Source organism: Amblyomma maculatum, chromosome 1, assembly GCF_055883805.1.
Source record: "Amblyomma maculatum isolate TAMU_Amacu chromosome 1, ASM5588380v1, whole genome shotgun sequence".
NCBI classification, from domain to species: Eukaryota; Metazoa; Arthropoda; class Arachnida; order Ixodida; family Ixodidae; genus Amblyomma; species Amblyomma maculatum.
The window spans coordinates 230,404,051-230,429,198 of NC_139344.1; positions in this window are offsets into that span (position 1 = coordinate 230,404,051).

The window sequence follows — 25,148 nt, forward strand, 5'->3', positions numbered from 1 at the left end:
GAGCTGTATTAGGCACGAGAATCTGCGGTGCAAACGGCACTCGCCACAGTTTCAACCGTATACTACGCGCACGGGGAGCACCAGCTAAGTTTTCTTAGCAGGCACAACAGATGTGTGAAAATAAGCTTTGCCAGTTTGCTGCGATTTTTTTTTTTTTTTTTTGTGAAGTGGAAGGATGAGAAAACTGTGTGAAGATGAATAATACTAACATCAACGCGAGCCCCATTTTCATCGGGTGCTGTCGCTCACGTGACCTAGTCTTTTCGATTGATACCTCGGAAAATGGCAGATATAGCAAGGTGAAGCGGGAAGGAAGTTGGACAATTCAATTTTTGCGCTTTGCTGAGAAGGCACAGTCGAACGCTCGTCAAGGCCTCAATGACGGATTATAATACGTTCAATGGGGCACTCGCATGCGCTCACGCATAAGCAGCAAAGGTGAAAAAGAGGATAAAGATTACGCCGCGCCCTTGCCCGTGGTGCCGCTTTCCCACAACGAAGTGATGGGCCTCTCCTGCTGGGAGCTCACCGCGAGGAAGCAGCCCGGGCCGTTATCGAGGTTTCCGAGCGGCGCGATAGAAGGGAACCCATTATGTACGCGTGCGGATCTTCGCCCAGAGCTGACGTGGCTCGCACCTTTGCTGGCGGGTGTGGTTTAATTAGTGTATGAATGTAGCCCCTATATCAGGCGACTGCCACAGCAGGCTCCTCGGATCGTCGAACGCGAATGCGGCGGCCTATTAATTACGGGAGTTTTAATGAATTGCAGGTTAGTTGCCAGGCTGTTGCGCAGCAGAGCGCCTTGTCGGGCGCCCCACCGGTGTGTGCGAGCTGGCCGCCGCCTCGGTGGCTGTTCTTCCCCTGCGGCGTGGGCAGCCAGGCACAGCGATTCGGGGCCGGCGCTGGCCGATGGAGGAGAGGACTGCGCAGTTGACTGCGAATACCAGGGCCCCTCGATCGCTGCGACGCGTTGGACTGGCGAATACAAGCGAAAGACGCCTCGAGAAAGGAAGACGTCTCGCCGTGTGCGGCTGGCTGGGGTCTGGAGGAGGGCGAACCTTCTTGTTTCCAGGCATGACTCGTTGGGGTCGACGCTGGACGAGACGTAATTAAAATGCGCCTCGTGATTTATTGCCTCTGCTTGGGGGTTATTAGGAGTCAAAGATTTGTGTGGGTATTGGCGTTCCTTTTGCATCTGACAAGAAAGATGCCCGTTAAGTTTCCGCCTCGGTTGTACGGGCTTACACAAAATATGTACGTTGCGGAAGCAGACTCCAGGAACTTTTAGCAACTGCCAACGGCTGCGTTTTTAAATAAGGCAATGGTGCGTGCTACGCAACACGTGACGTGACTTCGGCGTCTGAGTGAAAGAGCATGCTTAGAGCAATCGGTAACGTGTTGGGAACGTAAAAATGCAGTCAAGTTTTCTAAAGTCGTAGGACTGTATTTCTGGCATAGTCGCATACAGTCATGTGAGGCTGGATGCTTGCGGCAAAAGATACAAGCTTGAGCATGACCGATAAGTTTTCATTCGTACCAGCCAGACAAGACGCCACTGTGAAGGCCTGTCCAACAGCTAAGCGCAGTTTTCAGTAGAAAAATTGGTTTCCAAGATATTATTTCTTTTCGTTTATTTTAAACTTGTATAACGAAAAGATCATCTTGCGGTCGCCTGGAAACATTTTACGGTTATTTTTACGCTTTTATTTTTATGAGGAGACGCGGTACTATTTCGTAACTCGATTAGAAGCGAAGCCAAGGCCCATACGCTCTCGCAGAAACACGGCGATAAAAAAAGAGGTAGAGAGAAAAGAAATACAAATGCTCGCACTGACGCACAAATCGTATCCCAGCTTTTTCTAGAGTTAGTGCAAAATGCTGACAGTTTCAGGGATGTATTTATTGATCCAACATTGGTGTCCGCTGCCCACGTCCTGCACTTATATAGTTCGTGTTGGGAAGTCCCTATCCGTCGGCCATGTTTACTTTGAGTTTGCTGGACTCGATCAGCAACGAGCAACGATCGACGCCACCGTGACCGTTGCGTCTCCCCCTGCGGTCGTTTTCTCGCCCTCGCCTCGTTATGCTTCAAGGACAGCGCGGTCGGCTCCATGTAGGCTAGCCGCTGCTGTCCGGGTCCTCCATTTGCTAAAAAGAGAGAAAAAAAAAGCAAAGGAAAGAAGCGGTTTCTGTTTGCTTCATCTCTCTTCAGGTATCCCAAAGAGAAGACTCTGTGAACGATTTCCTTTTTTCTTTCTCCTCATTGGCGCTTGAGATATGAAAAACCATGCCCCGCCACTTTATTCGGCCGCCTTCTTTTGTGTGCCCCTAGTCTGAGCGAGGGGGCAACGCCAGAAAAGTGGCGGTCGGCAGCCCGTGAGCCGTTGCTTGGAAGACGGTGCGATGCGGCCTTCTCGCTGGGACGCGTGTCTGTGTGCGCGCTGGCCCAACGCTCGCTTTGCGCCGAGTTTTTTTGCCGGCTGGGAAGCGAAAGAGCGGGGGGAACGGTATTAAGACAAATGCCTGTTTACGCTGCGTTAACTGCGGGTAAATAACAACGAAGAGCTTCCCCGCGCTTCCTCAACAAATGCGCGCGCACCCAAACGCAGAAAAAAGCTCCGCGCGCCGCTCTCGGAAAGTCAGCCGACCAAAGCATCCCCGGGCCGCTTTTCATTTACTTGCCTTTGGCCCTTCTAAGTTTTGAAGTTCTTTTTTTTTTTTTTTTTTGTCTCCACGTTCGGAAGCTTCTTCCGCTCTTGTCTGGTTGGAAGTGCGCGCAGAGCGCTCTGGATCTTTCCTTTCTGTTTCATTTAATTGTGTGATAATGACTTTATTTCTACACAGGCGCTCGCGCGCGCATGCAACTTCAGTGGAAGGGTTATCTAATTCGATTTAAGCCTCGCCCCTTCCGAAGAAAGGCCTGCGTGCATATGTACGTAGGTCGCCGCATCTGTGCCTGCGGGAGACGGCGGCCGGCTATGCTCTCTTAATGCGGATTAATGGGCGTCCTGAGTGAATTGTGCACGCATTGCGGCTTGTCTCGAAGCGGCTCCGAACTACCGAGGACGCAGCTCTCGGCGAGCGCAGCCATTTTTTTGTGCGCACCGCTTGAATGCTCCCGATCTGCGGGCACACGAGAGTTACACTGGCGCGCGCTCCGCCTGTCAGCGTCGCACGATTGCGCCGCTTCGCGGGGGTGGACGCAAATCGTGCGCGACCACGGGGGCTTCCGTCGCCGCTCCTTCGTCGCGAGTGGTCACTGTCGCTCGCGGAGTCTGAGCGATAGTACGCGCGATTTCTTCCGAGATACGATCTCCACTGTGTTCGGAAACTTCTGGGAATGACCCCCGCTTTTTTATTTTGAGCTAGTCACTGTCTCTCGCGTCCGTCCTGAGGCCATTTGTTATTTCGCTCGCAGAAAAGGCATGCTGCAGAAGTAAACAGCTTTTAGTTTATTTTATCTTAGAAGCAATCTATGGGGAGCACATGCCTTTTTTTATTTTTTTTTTATTTTCAGAACAACACAGCAGTCCAAGCATGGTTGCATAAATCCGCATAAGCCTCGAAGCTCATGGCGCGATCTTCCTTGTTCGAGGAGCATGTTGAGTCCCGCGGGTAATGAAGGGGGACATATTGAGAAATATCGCCTTTGGATTCGCAAAGATGGCGAAGACATTTTTCAAATTGGAAGAAGGCTCACGATTAAAATGCCCAGCTGTTCGATATGCAAAATGCTGAACAAAGAAGTGATTTGTTTCATCTGTTTTCGAAGGAAGAATAAGGAACACACCCGCTTTCTGCGGCAATAAACCCGCACCACAAATAGGGCGTTTTTAGTGCCATTTAACAAATGCAATGAAAAATAATAAAGGCATAAACAACAGGTCATGCGGCGGGAACACATATTCTTTTTTACCGAGTCCATGTGGACGAAAGGGGCATTTATGATATGACACATTTACGATTAGAATAAAATCGCTTCAATTTGAACATTGAATGATACCAGTCAACACCCTTCGAGGTGCGGTCACGCGGTTTTCCGACAGCCGTGCATTAGCGGCCCTCGAAAGCACAATGAATTCATAGTTTTCGAACACATTCTACATCCGTCTGGAGAACACACACGGCGGCTCGTCGGCTCAGGGCGACAAAAGAAATCACGTCGCACCATTTTGGCACGTAAGGTGTAGGCTGGGCCGTCTGTGCGAACGTCGACGTTCCTGTCATGCGGACCCGTGTAGAGTATGCAGAGATAGGCGAATAGCATTTTTCTTTCGCAGCGAGAAACAGAGCCGTTCAGTATTACTATTTATTATTATTATTTATTTTTTGCTGAGTTGAAAACAAGAAAGGAAGGCAAAAGCACGGCAGCTGTTGCTGTTTTAGCGTTCGTTTTTGCTCCTGCATTCGTGTCGTCTTTTCTTTTCTTTTTTTTTTTTTTTTTGTCTGAGGGAGGAGAAGCTGGCCCGAAAGGAAGAGCAGTCAACGAGCCAAGTGGCCGAAAAGTTGGGCAAGCGGCGCGACGTCAACAGCAGACGTTTTCGTTGCCACACGAGCAATTCCGTTCACGCCGTGGAGCGGAAAAACTGATGCCAGAGACGGAAGCGCAGGCCAGCATGTCTCTCCGGGCTTCGCTTTGTCGAAGGCGAAGAAAGCAAACAAAGAAGGAAACAGGTACAACAAATGCTCTGTCTCTCTCTCTCTCTCTCTCCCCCTATCACTGTGAAAAAAAAATGAGAAAGAAGCACGAAAGGAGGATCGAAAGAGACAAGAGCTTGAGAGGCGAGCGAGCTGGCTCTTCCTTCCGAAAAGAGCTTTTCGATCCGCGATTCGGTTCGATTGCGAGCCGGCTGTTCTCCCATGTCGGGTTACGTTGGCTTTGCACGGGGACGCCATGGGCACCACGGAATGCCAGAGCGCCCATCGATCCTACGCTGGTGGCCCCGTGTTTTCAGGCGAACACTTTTGTCGCCGTCCAGCAAAAGCCCCAATGGCTGACCGTTGGATGAAAGAAAAATCGGTGCTCAAAGGGTGGTCGTCGCGCTCCTGCGCGTTTCGTACATGAGCACGAGTCTTTCTGAATGCAGTCTAAAACGACCTTTGGCCATGCTGCAAGCGATTTCAGGTATTCTATGGTCTAGCTCTCTTGCAGTTAGGCAGGCAGCGTCAGCGGCAACGCGAATGTGGCCAAAATAACAGCGGTTGTGGAAGCAGCGAAGATTGGGGTAGATTTAAAAATCCACTTTTCTCATCATGCGGGCTCTGGCTGCTACTTTGAGGTCCAAGAACTTCTATGAGTAGCTGTGGCACACTGATCGTTGCCGGCTTGGCACTTGAACAAAAAATAGCATGTTAAAAAGTAACCTAGAAATAACAAAAAGTATACTCTGAGACGTTTGTGACGGCCTTGCGATAGAATAAAATACTAGTTTTATTCGAATGTAAGGGCCGTGACGTCGATCGTACTTTGGAAGAAGACATCTCAAAGCCTGATGAGAAGATGGCAGTGGAATCTTCGACAGACGATTGTTGGCCTTTGTCCATGCTACTCAGTAATACACTGAAGGGATCGCCTTTCCAATAGCCTAATGTAATTAATAGCAATTTTTTATGCCTAATTTATTTGCAATTCGGTAAACGCCAGTGGCTCATAAATTTTGTCTAATTAAATGGCCACGGTTTTTGCCTAAAACCACTTTTACGTTGATGCCATTTCTGTGCTAAAATTAGTGCTTTGCATTGTTGAAAGGAACACGTAAAGTAAAAAAGTAAATATGAACTTTGGAGCGGGCGCCTGATGCAAAAACGACAATGTTTAGCAGAACGTCGTGTTACATGTTAACAGTTATTAAACAAAATAGTTTCATTTAAGAAAGATGCTATAACTATATAGCACATATAATTATATATAACTGTGTATGCTCTGTAACTGCTACCGGTCTGCCGGAAAGAAAATTGCAACTGTATAACGCTTCTGTCCCCATCTCTCGGTACTAAGTAGCTGAGTCACCTGCACGTTCTCTTGAATGCAGTGTCGACGCTGGCCGACGTACGAGAGGGTCCCTCTTCAAATTTCGCTAATACTGGGTCAGCGAGAGGCCTCTAATAAATCATGATGCCGAAACGAATCTGGAACCTCTGTTCACAAGACGAATTTCTGGAAAGTTTTGCTTTCTCAAGAGTTCCATGAACTCTATATCGCCTGAAAAAGGAATGGACATACCAAACGCACGCTAGAGTAGGGGACAGCGACAGCATGTTCATGGCTTTATATAGTGACTAAACACTCTACAATATCAGTAAGTCTCAAACGTCCGTTCCCAAATTATTGGTAGGCCGAAAATATTTATTCAGTGATTAAGTAAGGATGATTGCCGGTTCCTTTGTTCAGGAATTCACTGACTTCGTATGGCGTCCACGCCCTGCACAGCTGGATCTCAGTGACGGAGCTGCACAGTGCTGCCTCTCAGTCTTACGTCGTTTGGTTCGTTATCATTTCTTGTCCTGCATTTTTATGCCGCTCCGCTACCCACGTGATAAAGGGCACCAGTCATTTTTCCGCGGAATATCCGTGCCGCGTAGGTCTATGTCTTATGGCTAGACTAGCTGAGTTAGTTTTGTATTTTACTGTGGACGCTTAAATGACATTTCTTTCTCTCTCGTGAGGGAGGCGTCCGCTGGAACTTCCACTTTTCTACTTGAAGAGTAGGGCTAGAAGACGTCTCTATACCCTATTAGTGGGTCCAGTGTGGTAACCTCGGAGCTGGAAGGTGCGTGGAAGTGCAATTTGAGAGCGCCTTCGTTCCCCCCATCTGAGAGTCAGTATCGTGGTCGAAAGTGTACGTGTGGCTTTTTACGTCATTTCATTCCACTACCTTAAAGACCTCGCTAGTGGCATTGCATAAAAGGTTGGGAAAGAACAAAAAAATACTTTCTTTATATATTATGCTCAGAAACACTTGCATAAAATATCAAGGGATACGTGATGGTAGTGATGAGGTGGGGAAGGTCGTTCCAGTCGGCGGCTGTTGTTGGGAAAGAACGACTGAAAAGTTGGTGGTACGAGCGCCTGGTCATGAAACTTCAAGGGGGTGGCCGGTGCGGTCATAGAAGCGTGAAGAAAGTGGGCAGATCACCCAAACGCAGCCTCACAGCTAGAAAGGAAAGCTATACAGCTTTCTCAGAAACTACATAGTTAAAAAAAAATCGTCCTGGTTCGGGGTTCGAACCCGGAACCACCGTCTTTGTTTATGGGTATCGATCACGGGGCCACTATGCGTGTATGTTGTTTAGGTCGATCTGTAAATATTATTGGTCGAAATAGTTAGTAACAGGTTGATAGATGACACAGTCATTGGCAAACAAACGAATATGGCATGACACATGAAAGGTTGAGCCCTTGATGTAGATTAAGAATAGCCAGCACGTAGAAACAAGACCCCTCGGGAACGCCTGATGCTAGAGGTAATGTTTGGAGTTGGCATTGCTAATTGAGAGGAACTTACAAATATAATTAGGAAATGATTTGATCCCTGCAAGTACATTTCGGTGCGTTTAAGCTGGGGCGTTTAAGAAAGAAACGATCAAGGGAACCATACCAAGTGCTTTCGTGTAGTAAATAAAGATGCTATCGGTTTGCATGTTAATATCGAGGTTAATGTGTGCATCATAAGTAAAAATGATCAGCTAGTCTCGAATGACAAGTTCCTACAAAGTTCATCTTTTGACGGATGTAAAAAAATATTTGAGTAAAAATATCTGTCGGCATAAAATAAATGACACGTTTCACGAGCTTACAGAACACTGGTCAGTTAATTACGGCGATTGTTGAGAGGGGAATTTTTATTGTATCTCCCCATCTTCTTCTCTTTCCCTATCTTCCAGTCATGTGGTAGCGAACATGTATAAAGTGACGGCGTAAAGAGCAAACAAGTATTTAGAATTGATATATTTAGTGTTCCTTAGGATCTGCTGGTTGATTTCGTCTGGTCCAGCTGTGGATATGACTTCAGATTTTCGGATAGAAGTTCAATACTAGAAGAAGAAAAAGTAACGAATGGCTCAGCAGGAAATGTGCTATGGCATAGAACGAGATACGTCGGTTTCGTGGTAAAAACGGACGAGAAGACTGCATTAAATGTGTTGGTAAATTCAATATCAGTGTCCGGATCGCCATTATCATTTACAAAGGAAGCGGTACGCTCGAATTGTGTATTTGTTGTCCGCCAGAATTTAGTAAAGTTTCTAGTTGGCATATATGGTAGGTCAGTATGTAAAAAAGAGTGTTTCAATTTTTTAGTTGGAGATACACTCGTTAAGTTTCAAAGTACTTTGCCCTAAACATGACGGTTGGAAGTTCGTTTCGCAGCACAAAGAAGGCATTTGTTCTTGTTATCAATAATTTTCAGGTTATTAATGTTCCAAGGTTTTTGCTGATTAGAGCGGAAACTGCATTTAGGAATAAATCTGTTCGTTAGTTCAATCCAATCATTTGCATGAAAAAGACCAGCTTTCGTCAATAGTGTGGTCAGTGAACGAAGAATAAAAAGAATCGGGAAGGCGTGGCCTAGTTAAGCATTAAGAGCAGTGTAATGGCCATTATAATAAAGAGCGACGGTTTTCTTCAAAGCGTGCTTGAGTTATGACTTGGAGCTGGAAACTGCATTGGTTATTTTATGACCACTTATTTCATGGAGATATGAATGATGTGTGGTTAGAACGAGGTCGATAATATTTGCACAGTCATTTGTGACACGCCTGGGTTGGATTGAAAGTTGGCAAAGGTTGAAATTAAGACAAAATTGATAAAGGCTGGATGTTACTCATATCGGGCAGTTGGGTTAGTTCGGTTATCTCAGTAATTTCAGAATACTTGAAGTCCCCCAACAAAAGTACTTGCGCGTTCGAATATTTATTACTTAGTTGATTTTGGACCTCATTAATGTTGTCGGAAAAGCCGGGGCTGCTCTTGGGCGATCGGTACAAACACCACTTAATAGTATTGACGGGACATCATGGCAAAGTAACCATAGCAGTTCAAGAATAGTTGGAGTTTTTAATCAACGAGCACAGCAGATCTTGGCGTACAGCAATGAGAAAGACTCCACCTCGCGACCTTTTTGCGATCATTGCGGAAGAGGTTAAAATTTGTCTAATCAGACAGCAATTTAGCGCCTCAAACTGTGTCTAAGAGCCATTCTTTGGTGAGAATCAGCACATTGCAACTTGGCAATGAAACAATGGTGGAAATTTGTTCTGGCTTGGGAAGGAGCTGCGGATGTTAGTGAAGATAATGGAAAGCGAAAAGTTAGCTTGTCGCACCAACCAGTATGAGGCCGGCGCGATTAGGACAGCAGTTGATTTATTGGATTAAGGGTTAGGGCATGGTGCGGTGAATTTAGCCAGCCAGATCTGAAAAACGCAAGACATCGGCGCGCGATTCGGTTGCACTTCTGGGTCGCCGTCACCGGCGGCTGGTGTCCCTTGTGCTGCGCCAGACCGGTGCTGCTGTTACAAGCTTCGAGTGGAAAGTGCAGGGAGGCTATAGACTCTTGGCGGGGGCGAAATGATAGCTATAATATTTCTTTAATAGTGTTTAAGCTATTATCGAGATATATCGTTTAGGTCCAATGTAAAGCGTCTTATAGCGGAACAAGTATGTCAAATATAGTGATTCAGCAAATGCGAGTAGGGGTTTACGGGGAGTTTCAACCGGGCAGCCAATGTCTTCGCCAACGCTGTAATATCAGTTCCTTTTAGCTTGGGTCTATTAGACACGTTTTTTATTTTGTTTTAACTGAATAGAATTTCACGATTATTGGGCATTTGCGAGTATATGGATAATGACCGAAGGGATGTGCACACTCTATTTTCTTAGACTCAAGGGTTATTTGGAACTGACCAAAGCTAATGGCGAATGACAACTTCTGCTGCCTGAAAAGAAGTCTCCTTTGCAGAGGGGTCGAATGGACCGCAGATTATTGACTGTTTGCTCTGAAAGCGATTTTCCAAGTCCATTCGGGCATATAGCGCAATGATGACTTGAGCGGTTTCAGTGGTGGCTGATCCAACAGTTTCAAGATTAGATTGAAAAGTCTCGAAATGTTGGCACAGCACCTCTAAACGATTAGACGTTCTATCAGATCAGACGTGGATTGGCAATGATTTGAGATTGTCCGGTAGTCAATTTCTTAAGCTCGGCTAGAAGAGCTTCAATTATTTTCAGGAACTGGTTACCTGATTGGAGTAACAGAGACTGAGTTACCTGGAAGCATTCTATCGCGATCATTCAACAACACTCGCATTATTTGGAGGATGCGGCGAATGCTTGCCTAGGCGTTCTGTTCTGCACTCTTTACACGTTTACCTGGAGTCTGTGATTATATATTTGTTCGCCTAGGGGAGTTTCATGCAGATGGCGAGCACCACCTTTGCCTCTCCGTTTGTGTGGTACCCTCGCATTTCTTGGTGGCTGCCTTAGGAGTTTGTCCGTTCAGTCAGTGCAGGGTATAGTCACGGCCCTCTTCTATGAATCCTCCGGCTTGCTTGTGTAAATCTGGTTCTCCCTGGGTGCCCCACGTTCTCCGGATAGCTCTAGCTCGGGCGAATTTTCTGTTACTGGGAGACTCAGAATGCATATTTCTCGGAGATGGCTTGGGTCAGATGGCTTGTAACGTGTCCGTTCCAATTTATCTGCTCTGCAAGTGTGCATGCTGACTCATCATGCGGAGATGTTCGAGTATTTGAAGGCCGGTTTTACTCTTGGACTCTAGAGACCTGCTACGACACTTTGACCTCAGTGATGTCATTTAAGGTCTTGTGAACTCAAAATTCACGAGTTTGGCGGTGTTTCCGTTAGCAGCGAGGGCCAGTGTTTTCTTAACTGGTGTCTCTTCTTTCTTCTATCTCTGGTAAGTTGCTGAGTATGCAATCCAACTGGTGATGAAGGAGTCAGGTATTCTTTTAAACTTTTTCTTCTTGACCCCGAATTTCTAACCCGCCTGTAGGCTGATAATGTGTGCACTTTGATGGACAGTATTGTGTAGCTTCCTAATTATTTCTCCGAATTGCTCCCCTTATTGTTTGCCATTAAACCTAGAGCCTTGATTCTTTCGATTTCTGGAATATATTGACTTTGAAGTTGCAAGTATGGCTGAGGTTCCTTTTTTCTGGCCACCAAACCGAACGAGTTCTGAGTTATCCTAGCCCATTGTAGCCGGCATAAGGTGGTGTATTTCTGCGCTTAATCTACATTACGTTTTTACTTGTCGGCTTGGCAAGACTTCCTGATGTTCGTATGGTGAGCAGTGAATTTATGGACTGGCCAGCTGAATACTTAGGATGGACCAGCTGAGTTGTCGACTAGGCTGTGCATGGAAATAAACTAGTCTTGTAAAGGCCGGTATACATTGCCTCTAAGTTTACTGTCGTCGTGCTTGCTTTCCTCATATGTCATTGGCTACATTTGATCAATCAAAACCATTTTTTATTCTTGTCATAAATACGTTGCTTGCATACAGTTGCAAAGATGTGCCTTCGCCTGCTGGATATTTGATATTTATTTTGTATTGGTGCCTACTTTGCCTGAAACTAACTTGGAGAATAACAAGACCTTGTTAAATCGCTGCAAGTTATAACTCGTCTGACTGGCTTCTGTCGCTGAAAAAAAAAGAATGGTGCGCGCATCAACACGAAGACATGTAAGTGACATCGCCGATAGTAAAGTGGAGATCGAAACTCAGGCTCTATTGTATCCACCCTGATAAATTATCGGCATTGCTGCCTTTACGTTTTTGTTGCCAGCTTCCAAATCGTACAAGCTACTAAGCACGACTCGGTAAACGCGGCAAACAGCGTGCCAACGTTTCTGAGATTTAGGCCAAGTTAGGAATGCTATGAGTCTACTTATCGCCATTTAGTCGAAGTAAGAGAACTTCGCTAATACCTCTCGCTGAAAGTGGTCGCTACGTTGCACCTTCGTTTTGAGCTACAAGGCACCGTCATCGTTCGGCTCTCCTATGCTTCGAAATGACGTCCCGACTTCTCTTTCATCACCCTGTCATCTTTTGTAATCACCCGTGTTCTCTCTTACTTTGCCCTTTTGGAGATATCCGCGCTCTCTCCAAGCTACTATCGTAATTACATCTGCTTCGCCCGCCAAAAGGAGGGCGCCAGGAGGGAAGGAATCATCCCTTGGCCACTCATCCGAGTGAGGCTTTCATTTCTCGCCCTTTGCGTTCTCGTGCGGTTCATCTCCGGCGCTCGCCTACGGGGAGCGAGCGCAATCCTACCTCGGAGGTCTTAGAGGGGATCTCCTTGTCGAACTTTCTTTGTACAACAGGTCCGCAAGCCGGTGATAACCCCACGCAGCTCCGGGGCTCCGACAAGATTTTGTCTCTGGCCGTCCTCGCCTCCCATGCACCGGTGCTTCTCCTCCCTTCCCGTGCCGGTTCCTCCCTCTCCGCCGCTCCCTTTCGTGTGTCTCTGTTCCGCGCGCTCCAGCGGCGGTTCGGCGTTCCGCATCTCGCCGCCCCACATCTTTTCGGCCCGAAAATGATAGCCTATTGCGGAAAAACCGAGAGAGAACACTCTCCTTTGCCATTTTTTCCAATCCCGAGCATATACAGTGGCGGTGAAATAAATCCCTCCTCCGTGGGGGCTGCTGCTTTTGCTTTCTTCCTCGGTGGCCGCCGCCAGAACTGGTCCTGAACCACGGGAGGGTGCAGAGCCGTGCTCGCAGATCGAAGACCCGCGCGGTGGGAGGAGAGAGAGAGGGGATTTTAGTTCGCGTTAGATGGCGCCTCTTCTGCGGCCGCAGTAAGATGGTCCCAGCTAGGGAACAAATAGAAGAAAAAAAAGAGAGGGGAGAAAAGGCGTACTGGACGCAGCAAAGAGAGAGAAAAAAGGAAGAGAATTGAGGGGCCGAGCACCGCCGCTAACTGGGAAGAAACAGCAACGGGGACGAACGTGCCGCGACGCACTCGAAATAACGACTTTCTCGCTCGGGCCTGATTATTGTCATTATGACGTCACCGGTGCGCGTTCCGTCCGACTCACTGCCGGGAACAAGACACACGAAAAGAGTGAGGGAGGCTTCCAGGACCGGGAACCACGACTGGGCCGGCAGCGCGAGACAAGGTCACGTCCCTCCTCCCACGAGGAGCAGTATGGGGTGGCACGGCACCTTTCAATTGAAGCGTGTAATTAAAAAGCAAAGAAAGTGCGCAAAGAAGGGCGGCCCAAACGACGGCGACGTCAAAGTCGTCGCCTTGGGCCTCGCCTCCACTTTACGGCGTTGTGAGATCTACGTTAAAGCCAATATGGGGACGCATTAGCGCACTTTTCTGACGCTTCATTTTCCTTTTCCTCTTGTGCGAAGCATTTCACGTTGTTATTGCGTCTTGGGCATTATTTTGTGGAAGTTTCTGTGTGTATTTTGCTTCCTCTAAAGAAAGAGAAAAAAAATTGAGAACCGCGGCAGTTTCTCTTTCTGAACCAAGTGCTTCATTCTGTTGAGTGTCGGCTGCCGAGGCGAAATCTGCGCGCAGAAGGTGGAACGCGCTTCAGCGGGCGTCTTGATAGGCTATTAAACTCCCCGCAAAGGGCGGCGCCTCCGCAGTGCGCTGCGCGCGCACTCTTCATGCCCTTTCGGAAGTACGTATTTCTCCTGGGTTTTTGGCGCAACAAGCTATGTAGCGGAAACTAGCTTCTCTTTTTTTTTTTTTTTTTTTTTTTGCCTGGAAGTTGCTCTTCTAGATGGGTTTATGCGTGACGAATGTTAATTTTCTGTTTTTGTTTTAGTGCGCAAATATTTTGATTGATGTCGTAATTCTTCTAGTGAAACATCTTTTAGCGACGATTTGGAATTTCGGTTTCTGCGCCCATCCTAATCGTCGTTTGTTTGATTGCCCTCGTCCTTTTGTGTAACCTCTGCAGTTTTTGAACGTCCACTGTAGCGAGATCACCATGGTGCCGATGCTCTATAATCGTTAGGTTATATTCAGTAGATTTTTTTTTTATGGGACACACACAAAAAAAGAAAGGAAGTTGTTACAAACTCTAGGCAGCTCTTGGGTGAAGGCAAGAAATTAGCTTTTTTATTTTCTGTGCATAAAGCGGTCTTCCCGCATATCATACAACTGAAATGCCTATAATGGGGCGTTGCAGAGACATGTCTCAGAGAAAGAGAAGGCTTATTACGGAGCTACCCTGGCCATGGTTCTATCTTCATTGTGTTGATAGCTTACTGGTGTTTAAAGCCATAAGCAATGTTAACTAGCCAAATAATAAAATATGCACAAACATTGAGCAGAAGCAAAAGTTAAAAAAACAAAACAAAAAACTTTAACATTAAAGCAAGGTCCGATTTTTAGTCCTTTTTTGCTGTTTTAACGAATCTACCCTTTAAGAAATATTTTGTTCTAGCGCATATTGTTCAAAGGAGTTTCAATTTCCTAGTCCAAGTTTTCTCACGCACGTCAAAGAAACTGCGTTTATGTAAAGTATGTACATTTCCTTCCTATTAATGTATAAATCATAACGTTTCTTTGCCTTTAACTATATATTAGTATTGCGTGCACGCTTCCGAGTATCTGGTCACTCTGCATTAAAACAAATATTCGCTGAAATTAATGGTATGCTTAAAACGTGTTCTTCATCCTTAAACGAAAAGCTGGCAAACCCTGCTTGCACTATTTCTGTCCTGTTTTGCGCGCTTGTTTTTTATAACTCTGCCTTTTGGGAATCATTACATGAGCGTATTGTGTCCGTCCCGGCCTTCCACTTGGAATAACCCATGCTAAAAATTTTGGAAATCAATCATTCACTAAAGGAAACCGCTGCTTCGTCTGCTATTATGTATCGCTGTATTCGTGATGATACATCACAAAGTTGTAATAAACGAACACCTCTTATAGCTTTTACTTCTAATAGCAAGGACTCAGAAGGCTATTTTAGGGTACTTATCATAATATTTTTTATGCATTTATAAATTTATTGTTTGGCCGATAGCTCGCAGCCCTTATAGTGCTTGCTAATGAACATAGCCCCGCCGTGGTTATGCAGTAGTTAGGGTACTCGACTGCTGTGCCCAAGGATGTGGGATCGAATCCTGGCCGCAGCGGCAACTTTTCAATTATTGCTAAAAGCAAGGCACTCCTGTGCTGTGCGATATCAGTGCCCGTCAAAGAACCCTAGGTGGTAGAAATTTCCGGAGCCCTCCACTGCGGCGTCTCTCATAGCCTTCATTATTTATTCAAATATTAGCCCTCAGCGCCCAAAGGTGTTACAGCAAAGGGGTTGAAACATGGAAAAAAAAAGATATTTTCATTAATAAAACGCACTTGCGCTTATGTCAGTCGGTTGCATTCTGAGGTCCATTCGACAAAGAAAGATTTTGCGTAAGTGTCAGTCCGTGCGTAATATTCCCGAATTTTAAGATGTGGTCAGTGCACCGGGAAACATAGGGACGCTGTTTCATATAGTTGCTTCTTTTAATGACAGTGTTTCCATAGAATATTGAGTACAATAGGTAAAGCCTTAACTTTTTTTTCGCCGCACGGCAAATTTTTCATTTGAGCTCACCTTTCATGGCACTTCCGCTGTTCCTCCTGCCGAGCCGTGCCAAGACAAAACTGGTTGCAGGATTTTGGGCTTGCAATGTGCTCAACAAGAGCCTTGTTCTAAACATCGCACAGCCATATTCCAAACTTTGTTTAACTCAGCTCAAATCGGCAGCATTTTTAAGTGGACGTACGAACATGTTAAATTCATTTGGATAAAGTTTAGGGTCATACTAGCCCTACGCATCATGCCATTGATGTGTGCGCTCCAAGAACAATCTGATGACAGCGTCACTCCTAAACACCTATATTCATCTTGCTTACGTATTAAATTGTTATTAATCATTTATAACAAATGGTTAGTTTTTTTTTTTTTTTCAACAAAACATACGTGAACACACATTGTAACATTCAAATTCATCCTAGAAGATATACACCATGACTGAGTTCGTGTTAAATCTTCTTGTAAACAGCAGACATCAGATTCATTAACAATTTTTCAATAGACAACACAGTCTTCCGCAAATAACCGCATAGGTGATGAAATTTCCTTAGATATCATTTGCATATACAAAAAAAAAAAAAGTGGTCCTAACACCGAGCTTTGTGGAACACTGGATGTAAAAGTTAACATAGTCTGAATTTTTACCGTTTAATGCAACACCTTACTGGTGCTGAGACAAATGATTTTCTATTCATTTTATTACAGACGGGTGAATTTTGTTATTTGAAGCGGGTTCACGAGTAATGCGTGTGAAATTAGGCCGAAAGCTTTATGAAAAAAAAAAAAAAAACTATACTTCTCCCCCCTCGTCTACACCTGATGCTAAGTCGTGATAAAATTCGATTGACTGGGTAGCACATGAGAGTTCTTTGCGAGACGCATGCTGTTCAATAAATAATAATTTGTGGTCTATTATATGACTCGTTATTGCAGTGTATAAAATGTGTCCAATAATTTTACATGATATCAATGTTAGGAGTATGAGTCTATAGATACTTACTTCTTTTTGGGTCCACTTTTTTGAGCAGGAACCATATAAGCAATTTTCCAATCTTCAGGTAGAATTCCTGTTGCTAAAGATTTGCTGTAAACTAAACGAAGATAACGACAAACTGGTACCGAACATCTTTTAAGATACTAGGCGAAATGCCATCAGGGCTGATAGCTTTAGCTACGTAAATGCTTTCCAACACCCTCTGAATACCACCTACACTAATTTCTACTGACTGCATTAGAGGAACGACGCTCACGGGTAATAAGCGTCTTAAGTTATCTTTCGGTGATTAAACAGAGTGAAAACAAGTATTTAGACGTGTTGCTTTTCGTTCATCAACAAAGAGAACTTTGGATTATCTGTGCGGTTTCTCCACAGATTTCACCACAGAAAAGATTACGCAGGCACTATTAGCATCATCCACGCCAAAAAAAAAAAAAAAAAAAGCTTGAGAATCCTACTAACCTGTCATCACTTCAGCCAACAGATATACCGCGCCAGCAGCCGGTGTAAAATAACGTAACCACAGCGCCACCAGTTCGCGCTACCGCCGTTGGCTCCCGAGCGCAGCTGTGAATGTGGAACTAAGAACTTTGGTAGGGATGCGGCTGGTGGTTCACTTTCCGAGGCAGCATACAGATTCCGGCATTTTTGCATTGTGACATTAGGGCCATTTGTTTAACCTACACCAGCTACACCAGTGTAGAAAATTTCCTATACCTACAATGAATTTTTGCTGCACTGGTGTAGCTGGTGTAGCTTAAAAAAATTGCCCTATTAGCGCTGCTTACGCATTGAACAAGTAGAGAGATTAGGGGAGGACGCTTCAGCTGGCGGTGTCAGAATAGATCCATGCAAATTTGCTGCGCTTTTGAGGGTATGACGGAACAGCTCTAATCGCTCCCGTCTGCGGATGTTCGTTAGCGTACAGAACGCACTTTGCTTCTAGCTTATTCCCCTTAATTTGCGCCATCATTATCTGGCGCCTATTCTTTAGCATCCAGTCGTAAGGTACCCAAGCATGTGGAAAATCACCTGACATGGATACCCATAAAAGCCTTGCTTTAACCCAGCCGTATACGCACGTACCTTCGTGACGTTATAGAGCAGTGTATCTTACCTCTCGGCAAAGAAATCTAAAGGTTGGAACCCCATCGACCCTCCCTTTACAGGCGCGAAGCCCCATGTTGACAGCGCCTATCATGTCAGGCGCTCTCGTGACGTCATAGAACACGCTGACTAATAACTGCCCTCTCATGTTAGCAGCCAACTGTCCCCTGCCAGAGCCCTGCCCGTGGTTTTTTGCTCAGAACACGGACAAAGCCGACACCGAGTTTTCCGGTGAATCTAGCCTTTAACGCTAAGAGTTCATTGGCGAGACGATGTGTAAAGAGCGACAAGAAAAGGCAATGCGAAGGCTGGATGCAGTGCAAACGCGCCAGAAAACACACATGAAAAGAGTCGACACGATAAGGCAGGAGAGGAAGCAGGAGGTGTACAAGAAGAAAGCGCACTACCGAAAACGAGTGATAACGGTCAATGGAGGAGCAACGTCAATGCGAGGATTCAAGTAAAAGGTAAAGACATGGTAAAATCAGTAGTTACTGGGAGGCTCAACTGAGCATATATTGGAGTTGATTTTTTTTACTTGAAAACAGAGCACGAGATAATTCAAGTGTTAAAGAACGCGGGAATTTACGAGCGTTAGAAACAAAACAGTGCGCAGCACACGAGGATATTGATGCGGGCTAGTTGATTTAATACTGCTAAAAAGGGAATAGCGCAACAACAAAACAAAGCGTTCAAGATCATGTGGTATGTAGATCCTTATCCTTTTCAGAAGGTCTTTGGCAACCAGCTCGCAACGCCGGAAGGCATCATAAGCCTGTTCAGGTCGAAACTGGCAGGTCTCTCTTTAAACTCAGAACTTCCTGCAAGCAACGAACTTGCGTTCTTTGACACGGCCCTCAGAATCGCATCAGACCACATCTGCTGGAGATACGCGCCACGCTTCATGAAGAGCCCTTCTCGTCAGCGCACTCGAAACTAATGAAGCGCAGCATCGTCATATCAGCTCCAAGGAACGCACTTCAACGATCGTGCTTTCACTTCATTTTGACCGGCTTCCATGGCGCAAGTCGGACGGTTGACAGACGCGGGGTTCCCCCACGTCACTTCTTGCTAGCTTGACAGAAAGAGTGCGGCGAGAACAGCCCGGATCGGTCAAGAACAGAGGCAATTCCCGACATACCCGAAGCAAGCCACGGACCTAAGAAGATAGCCGGAAAACACCGAATACGAATAGCTTCCTCGCCGTCCAAGAAACTAGGAGGCATCTGCAAAAGAGTCAGTAGAGTCGCCGAAAAGCGCGTGCAAGATTAAGCACAAAACGCCTTATCTAAAGTCTTATGTTACCTCGGTTGTGTAGGAGATACCGTTATCATTTGGAGCGTCCTACATTGGGCAAACAGGAAAATGCCTCAACGAGCGATTGGTGGAACACTCGAAGATAACTCAAAACTGGCACAGGCAGCCAACCTGCCTATTCACTGTAAACAATCTCTTGCGCGCCAGCTCTAGATAAGACGATTTTTGAAATGACATTACGCAAAGCGCACACGGGAGATACATGAGGTTTACCTGATTCAAACCCGTGGCGACATGTGTGTCAGCAGTCCATGCATCAACCTATTATCAAAAGAGGCTGCATATCTGAAAAGGTAATCCTACCTCTCTTGGAACTTTTTTTTTTAACCCTGTTGCATAAAGTGCTTACCATGGTTTTCGACTAACCATATGTCCATTATCTATCCTTCACCTGCATCTTGTCGTTTTTCTTTTCTCATGTCACTCCTTCGCATATAACCCTATAATCGCATATAACCGGCTTTCTACACCCCCCGCGACGTTGACTCAGCTGACAGCTTCCCTCGAGACTACATTATGGGTGTGCACCTTTCGGATAAAATTCAGTTGTAAGTAAAACGCCTGTGTAGTTCGTTCCTCGCTTTGTCCTGTCTTGGCAATGTTCTGTTTTCAGCCGCACACAGTATCAAAAAGACGAAACAATGAAGGTAATAACTAGAACACAGTGACGCAGGTAAGACACTACATGCAGACGAGCGGCCCACGAACGCCTCAGAGCTTAAATGGCTCGACGCAATAAGCACATAGGGTGCGGCGGTAGAAGGTAGAAAGATTCTAGAATACAAAATTGGCGCAAGCAAGAAAGCACTCAGCAGAATGAACACTATAGATAGGAGATTTAGAAATATCAAGGAACCACATCGAGAAACATGTCATATTGCATTTAGGCATTATACTACGTATACGCAGTCACACTACATCTCAAAACAAAGGAGAGAGCAAACAACAAAAGAACAGTAAAAATATACAAAATTGTTACTTAAATATAGTAGTACGTGAAGCTTTATTTGGCTTCCGATAATTTCTTATGAAGGTATTTAATGTGTTAACAATGAAGAATTAGCCTTTGCGGCATATATTAACGTAAGCATCTTTTGAAGTAGGGCGGCAGGCACTGATTAAGTGCGTTAGGCTTTGTCTCAGTAAACTTGATGGCAAAAGAAAAAAAAGTTTGCTGTTAGAGTCGCAAGGCCGAACGGATCTTCAATAGGGCGAACTCCTGATAACTGCCTTTGTAATACTGTTGCCTGATTTTTCAAGGCCAGTATTATGTAATCTATACATAATTTTATCCACCTGTAGGACTCTGAGAGGCGCTCACAGGAATTGTAAATGAATGTGCCATACCTAAAGACATGCTCCCTAGAATCTGTAGACATATAGAGGATGTTTCTAGGGATTTTGAATATAGTCGTATTGAGTAAAGTTATCAGTTTTATTGTTTAAGCGACATCATCAATATGCTCCGACGAGGTGATGGGCTCATCAAATAACATGCTCATGTATTTAACAGTGGGAGAGATAGGTAGTGGGAAGAAGGTGGGGCTCGAGCGATGAGAACTATGGAGGAATATGAATCCCTGTAAATTGGGGGCCCTCTTCAGAAGATTTCATGAGCATTCGAGCGCTCTTTTGGTTTCATTCACCCTGAATTCCTCAGAACGTGTCAATCATTTTGTTGATGTCATTCTGGAGGAGAAACAAGACCTTCAAATATGATTCATGCGAAGGAGTAAGGCCTCCATCATCCGCTTGTTAGTACAGCAAAGGTAAATAAATAGATTTCATGGTGAACGCAAGACATATCTGCAGATCACGTAGAAGTTTCTCTCTGCAAAGGTGACCGTTGAAGCGTTGGCTGCTCTGGATATGATGTATAGAATTTTATATACAGTCCTATATTTCTGTAAAACGCTTTTTTATGTGGACGCATCTCTCTCAGAGTGGTCAGCAACTTAAGCATGTTTTTTTTTTTTTTTTGAAACACTTCTCAGTCCAGGGTAACTTTTATATTACGCCCATTCTCGCTAAACATTTCATTTATCGGCAAATGGTTTGTGATTTGCCGATTTAAATCTGCGCCGTTCAATGCTGTCACTGACCTCTGCAGAAACCTTCCTCTGTCACAAGCGCTACTTTAACGCTGCTAAGATAATTTAACTACTTCCTGAAACATAGACACTGTACATCAGATTAGGGAGCAGTTAACGAGGAAACGTGTTCTATTTGTTTTGTATTCTAAATACAAACAGAATGAAAATTTCTCTTTAAAGACTTGTTACTCGAAACTCGGTCAGCCACAGTGAAATGCCGACTCCGCCAAATTCAGTTCAAATAATCCAAGCGGAAACAGACAGCAGTCACTCGGAGAGACAGCAAAAGTTGTACACGTGGAAAGAGATCAAAACAAAGTATATACGATCCCATCAACCGGCGAAGGCTCCTGGCGAAAGCCTCGCATTTACGCTCGAAGTATGAACCGCAAGCGATGGCTGCGAATGCCTTAGGCTGCATTCGTGGCTTATGGTTGGTTGCGCTACTACTGCATTGCGACGGCACAGTGGAATCGGCGCACCAGTTGTAATCAATCACCCTTGTTCTGTTTTTTTTTTCTTTTTCTTTGCTTTTTGCCCTGGGTGTACAGGGAAGTGGTGATGCTTACCTGCAGCCTATCTTCTAAGCGTATTATTTGAATCGGTTGAGCTTTATTGTGACTGAAGATGAGGCTACTGAGACTCCATGGAGTCGACGTCTTTGTAGCTCTTCGGAATATGCGCCTCCAAACGGACCGCTACGTTTTAGCATAAAGAAATTCAGCGCTTCGAGCACCACTCATCCCAATTTCAACGGCAGTCTTTTCATTTTTTTTTTATCGCATGCTTCGCTGCTATCGGTTACAAACTACTTGTTTGGTTACTTTCAGTTTGCAGGAACGAGGCGTGAAATCTCATAGGTGCCTGAAAAGCGGACAGCAGCTGATTTGGAAAGAGCTGGCGCCCTCAAAGGAGCGTACCGCTCGAGGAAAACGCGATAGGCGAAGGCCTGACATCCGTGCGTGGCGAAGTCGTTTTCGTCGCCTGGGAAGCGACGTGAGGCGCGGGCCTGCGTGTGGGGATCTCCTCCCTGGCTGCTAATGCTCCGCTTTCTGTGGCGGGAAGAGCCGCGTGTTGTTTCTCATCGCTCGCCAGAGCTCGGCACGCCCCTGGATGTGGCAGCGCTCGTCAGGCAGCGACAGGCATGGCGTGCCTCGGGGCTGGCTCTGCGCCGACACGTACGCCGGAAGAAGCAACACGCCCTGCCGAGCGCACCGCTGCCAAACCTGTAACGCGCAGGGAGGCGCGTGCACGCGCGTGCTAATGCCTGCCGCCGCAGATCGCGGGCGCGGCACTCTGAGTCACCGCGCGCTGGAGGAGAGCTGGGCGCTCACTTCGCAGGTGGCAGCGCACACCCGCCAATTAGGCGGCTGTCCGCGCGCGCCAGATGTCTTCTTCCTCCCGGACCGGAGGGGGTGAGGAAGACGCAGGGCGAGATATATCAGGCCCGGAACGCAACAGCGTACCGATGTTGCCGAGATTGCACGAGTGGGGCTCGCGTGTGTACGCTCAGACGCCTCCAGTGACTGCATGCGTAGGAGAAATCTATCCTTCATCCAAAATTTCATCTAGCGCAGGAGGGCTCTGCATGGTACTCCAGCTGTCCGTCTGTTCAAAGGATTACTAGTGCAGCGGCTCCGTTTCCGGCGCCGTTGTTTGCCTTTCCGCAGCTAGTGGTTGGCAAGCGCGGCGGACCCGTTCGAAATGAACATCTCAGTTTCAAGGCCGCCCTGCTTCTCGGCGGTCACACTCACGTTTCGCTCCTTTCCTCACGCGCACTGTCTATAGCGAACGCACCTCGCTTTCCTATACTACTTTCGCTGAGAGAAAACGGGCTACAGGTTATTTTCGTTGGCATATAGGAAAAAGCACAGCTTTATTAGGAGTACAGGTGCAGTGCGGTTCAAGGATGCTCAAAATTTAAAGGACCCTGTCTCAGCAGTGGTAAAGTTTTCGAAGATGCAACAACAAATCAAATGTCGGTTTACCACTGTCCTGAATGTCGTACATTTCTGGCACTTGACAGAGCTTCGCTTGATTTATTGCCCCCTTCAGCATATTTCTCGAACTAGATCACACTGGCTAAAGAAAACGGCACGCCAGATTGATGATAGATGTATGGATTTTTTTTATGCATACTTGATGCAAAATATACTCTCGACACTGTTGAAATCAGTAGCCAATGGTCGAGAGAAAGACAGAAACCCAGAAAACAAAAACGTTCTGAAAGCATAAACAACGATAACGAATTAGCGGAATTAGTGAAAATAACTACCCAAAGTGAAATATTCTTTACGTGAACACGCCGTGATGCTTCCAACGAGGAGCGCAGTTCACAGGCACAAAATTAAAGTTGCGTTTCATGTGCACTGATCTACTGAAAATCCCCAAAGTGCGCCCGGCAAGCTAGTTTCCACAATTCATCTGTCAGTGAGAGGGTAACTGGCGTTCGCGGCGGCGATTTCTTGTTTTAAGGCGAGCGCCTTTAATGACTCATACTCGTGGCCATGGCCCTGTCCGTTCGGTCACGAGAAGTATCACACTTCTTCGCGAGATTCCGTGGGACACCGCGAGATTGTGATGTGATCATCCGGTGACGTCATCAGCTAGTCTACCGTGAGGAAGATAGTTAAAAATAAATTATTCTGTCTCCACCGGGAATCGAACCTGCGAGCGCTTTACCGAACTGTGTCAAGCCCGGGATCGTGAAACGCACATCAAAATTCTCCTTGTCTACCGTGAGGATGATAGTAGCGATGGCCATGACGCTTGTTGCGAGGTACGGGCTACAGACTCCGTGACGGTGTTTAAAACGGGTCTTTAATTAGACAATTGTGATCCAAAAGAAAAGAACAGGGCCCCAGGCCCGCCCTTAAGAGGTAGCGGGCTCCCCGTCCAGCCGTCCTTGTCTGCTGCTGGAGAACTTCTTTCTCGCTGCAGGGCGCGCTCCGCACAACATGGGGTCACGCGAGATGGTTCTTGGGTGGCCGATCCGGGGCCACCCCCGAGTTCGAATGCTGGAGTACCATGCACAGAGAATCGGAACATAACGCAACCTGTCATACACAGGGAATCCAGCGACGGGTGTTTTTATTCGTAGTAACGTGGTTTAAGCATGACTAATGCTCCGGCATTTTGCGCGGCGACTCCCAGATGGTGCCACAAATAGAGCTAAACTCGTGTTCTCCGCGAACAAGCATGCCGTTGCACCGGAGCTGATCACGGAGGCTACGGTTAAACTTCTGCCATTTGACGCAACGGTTCCCAGATGGCACCCCACGCACGGCTGAAACAGGCAGCGCCGCACGTGGCCACAGAAAGTTGTAAAGTATCGTGCAAAACATAGCAACTACGCCGAGTTAAAACAAGCACCAGAAAAGAAAGCCCTTGCTATAGCACTATAATTGGTTAACAGAGATAACATCTGCCAATTGTTTTTTTTTTTTCAAGTTTCTGTACCCGAACACCCAGAACGAACCCCGTACACTCCGTTAAATTCATATACCAAGCGGTAGGAACGTCATTTTTTATTCGTTCAGTCCTGTACGCCGCGCCCATCCGCCAGCTTTACGTCGCACTCAAGATTTATGGAAGTGACTTAAAAAAATTAAGCGCCACGAAACCATGCAGCACTATACAGCACAAGTCAACTATTGAAAGCATTAAACAGTGACTAACTCATTTCGTTGCCTATGTGAACGCGAACGGCATCGAACGTCTGACAATCCATGACGAAGTGCCGATAGCTATATAAAAAAAGCATCAAAGAAGTATCGAACAGGTAAACAAACAAGCTTGGTAAGCAATGAACGCTGTGGTCATCATGTGTTCGCAAAATTTCGAATATAAACGTTTCCTTCTAATCATTCTCACATTCCACCCTCCTATCTCCCCTAACCAACCTGCTAACTTCTCCTCTATATTTAGGATGCTTCCCATCACAAATTATATCTACGCAAAAGAGTAAGCTTGCGAGCGTTATGCTGATGTGTACGGTTGCATGGTGTCACGGCAGAGTGTAGTCAGTCGCGCCATAGCGACGCACAGTTTTGGGAACTGGGTTACGCGCG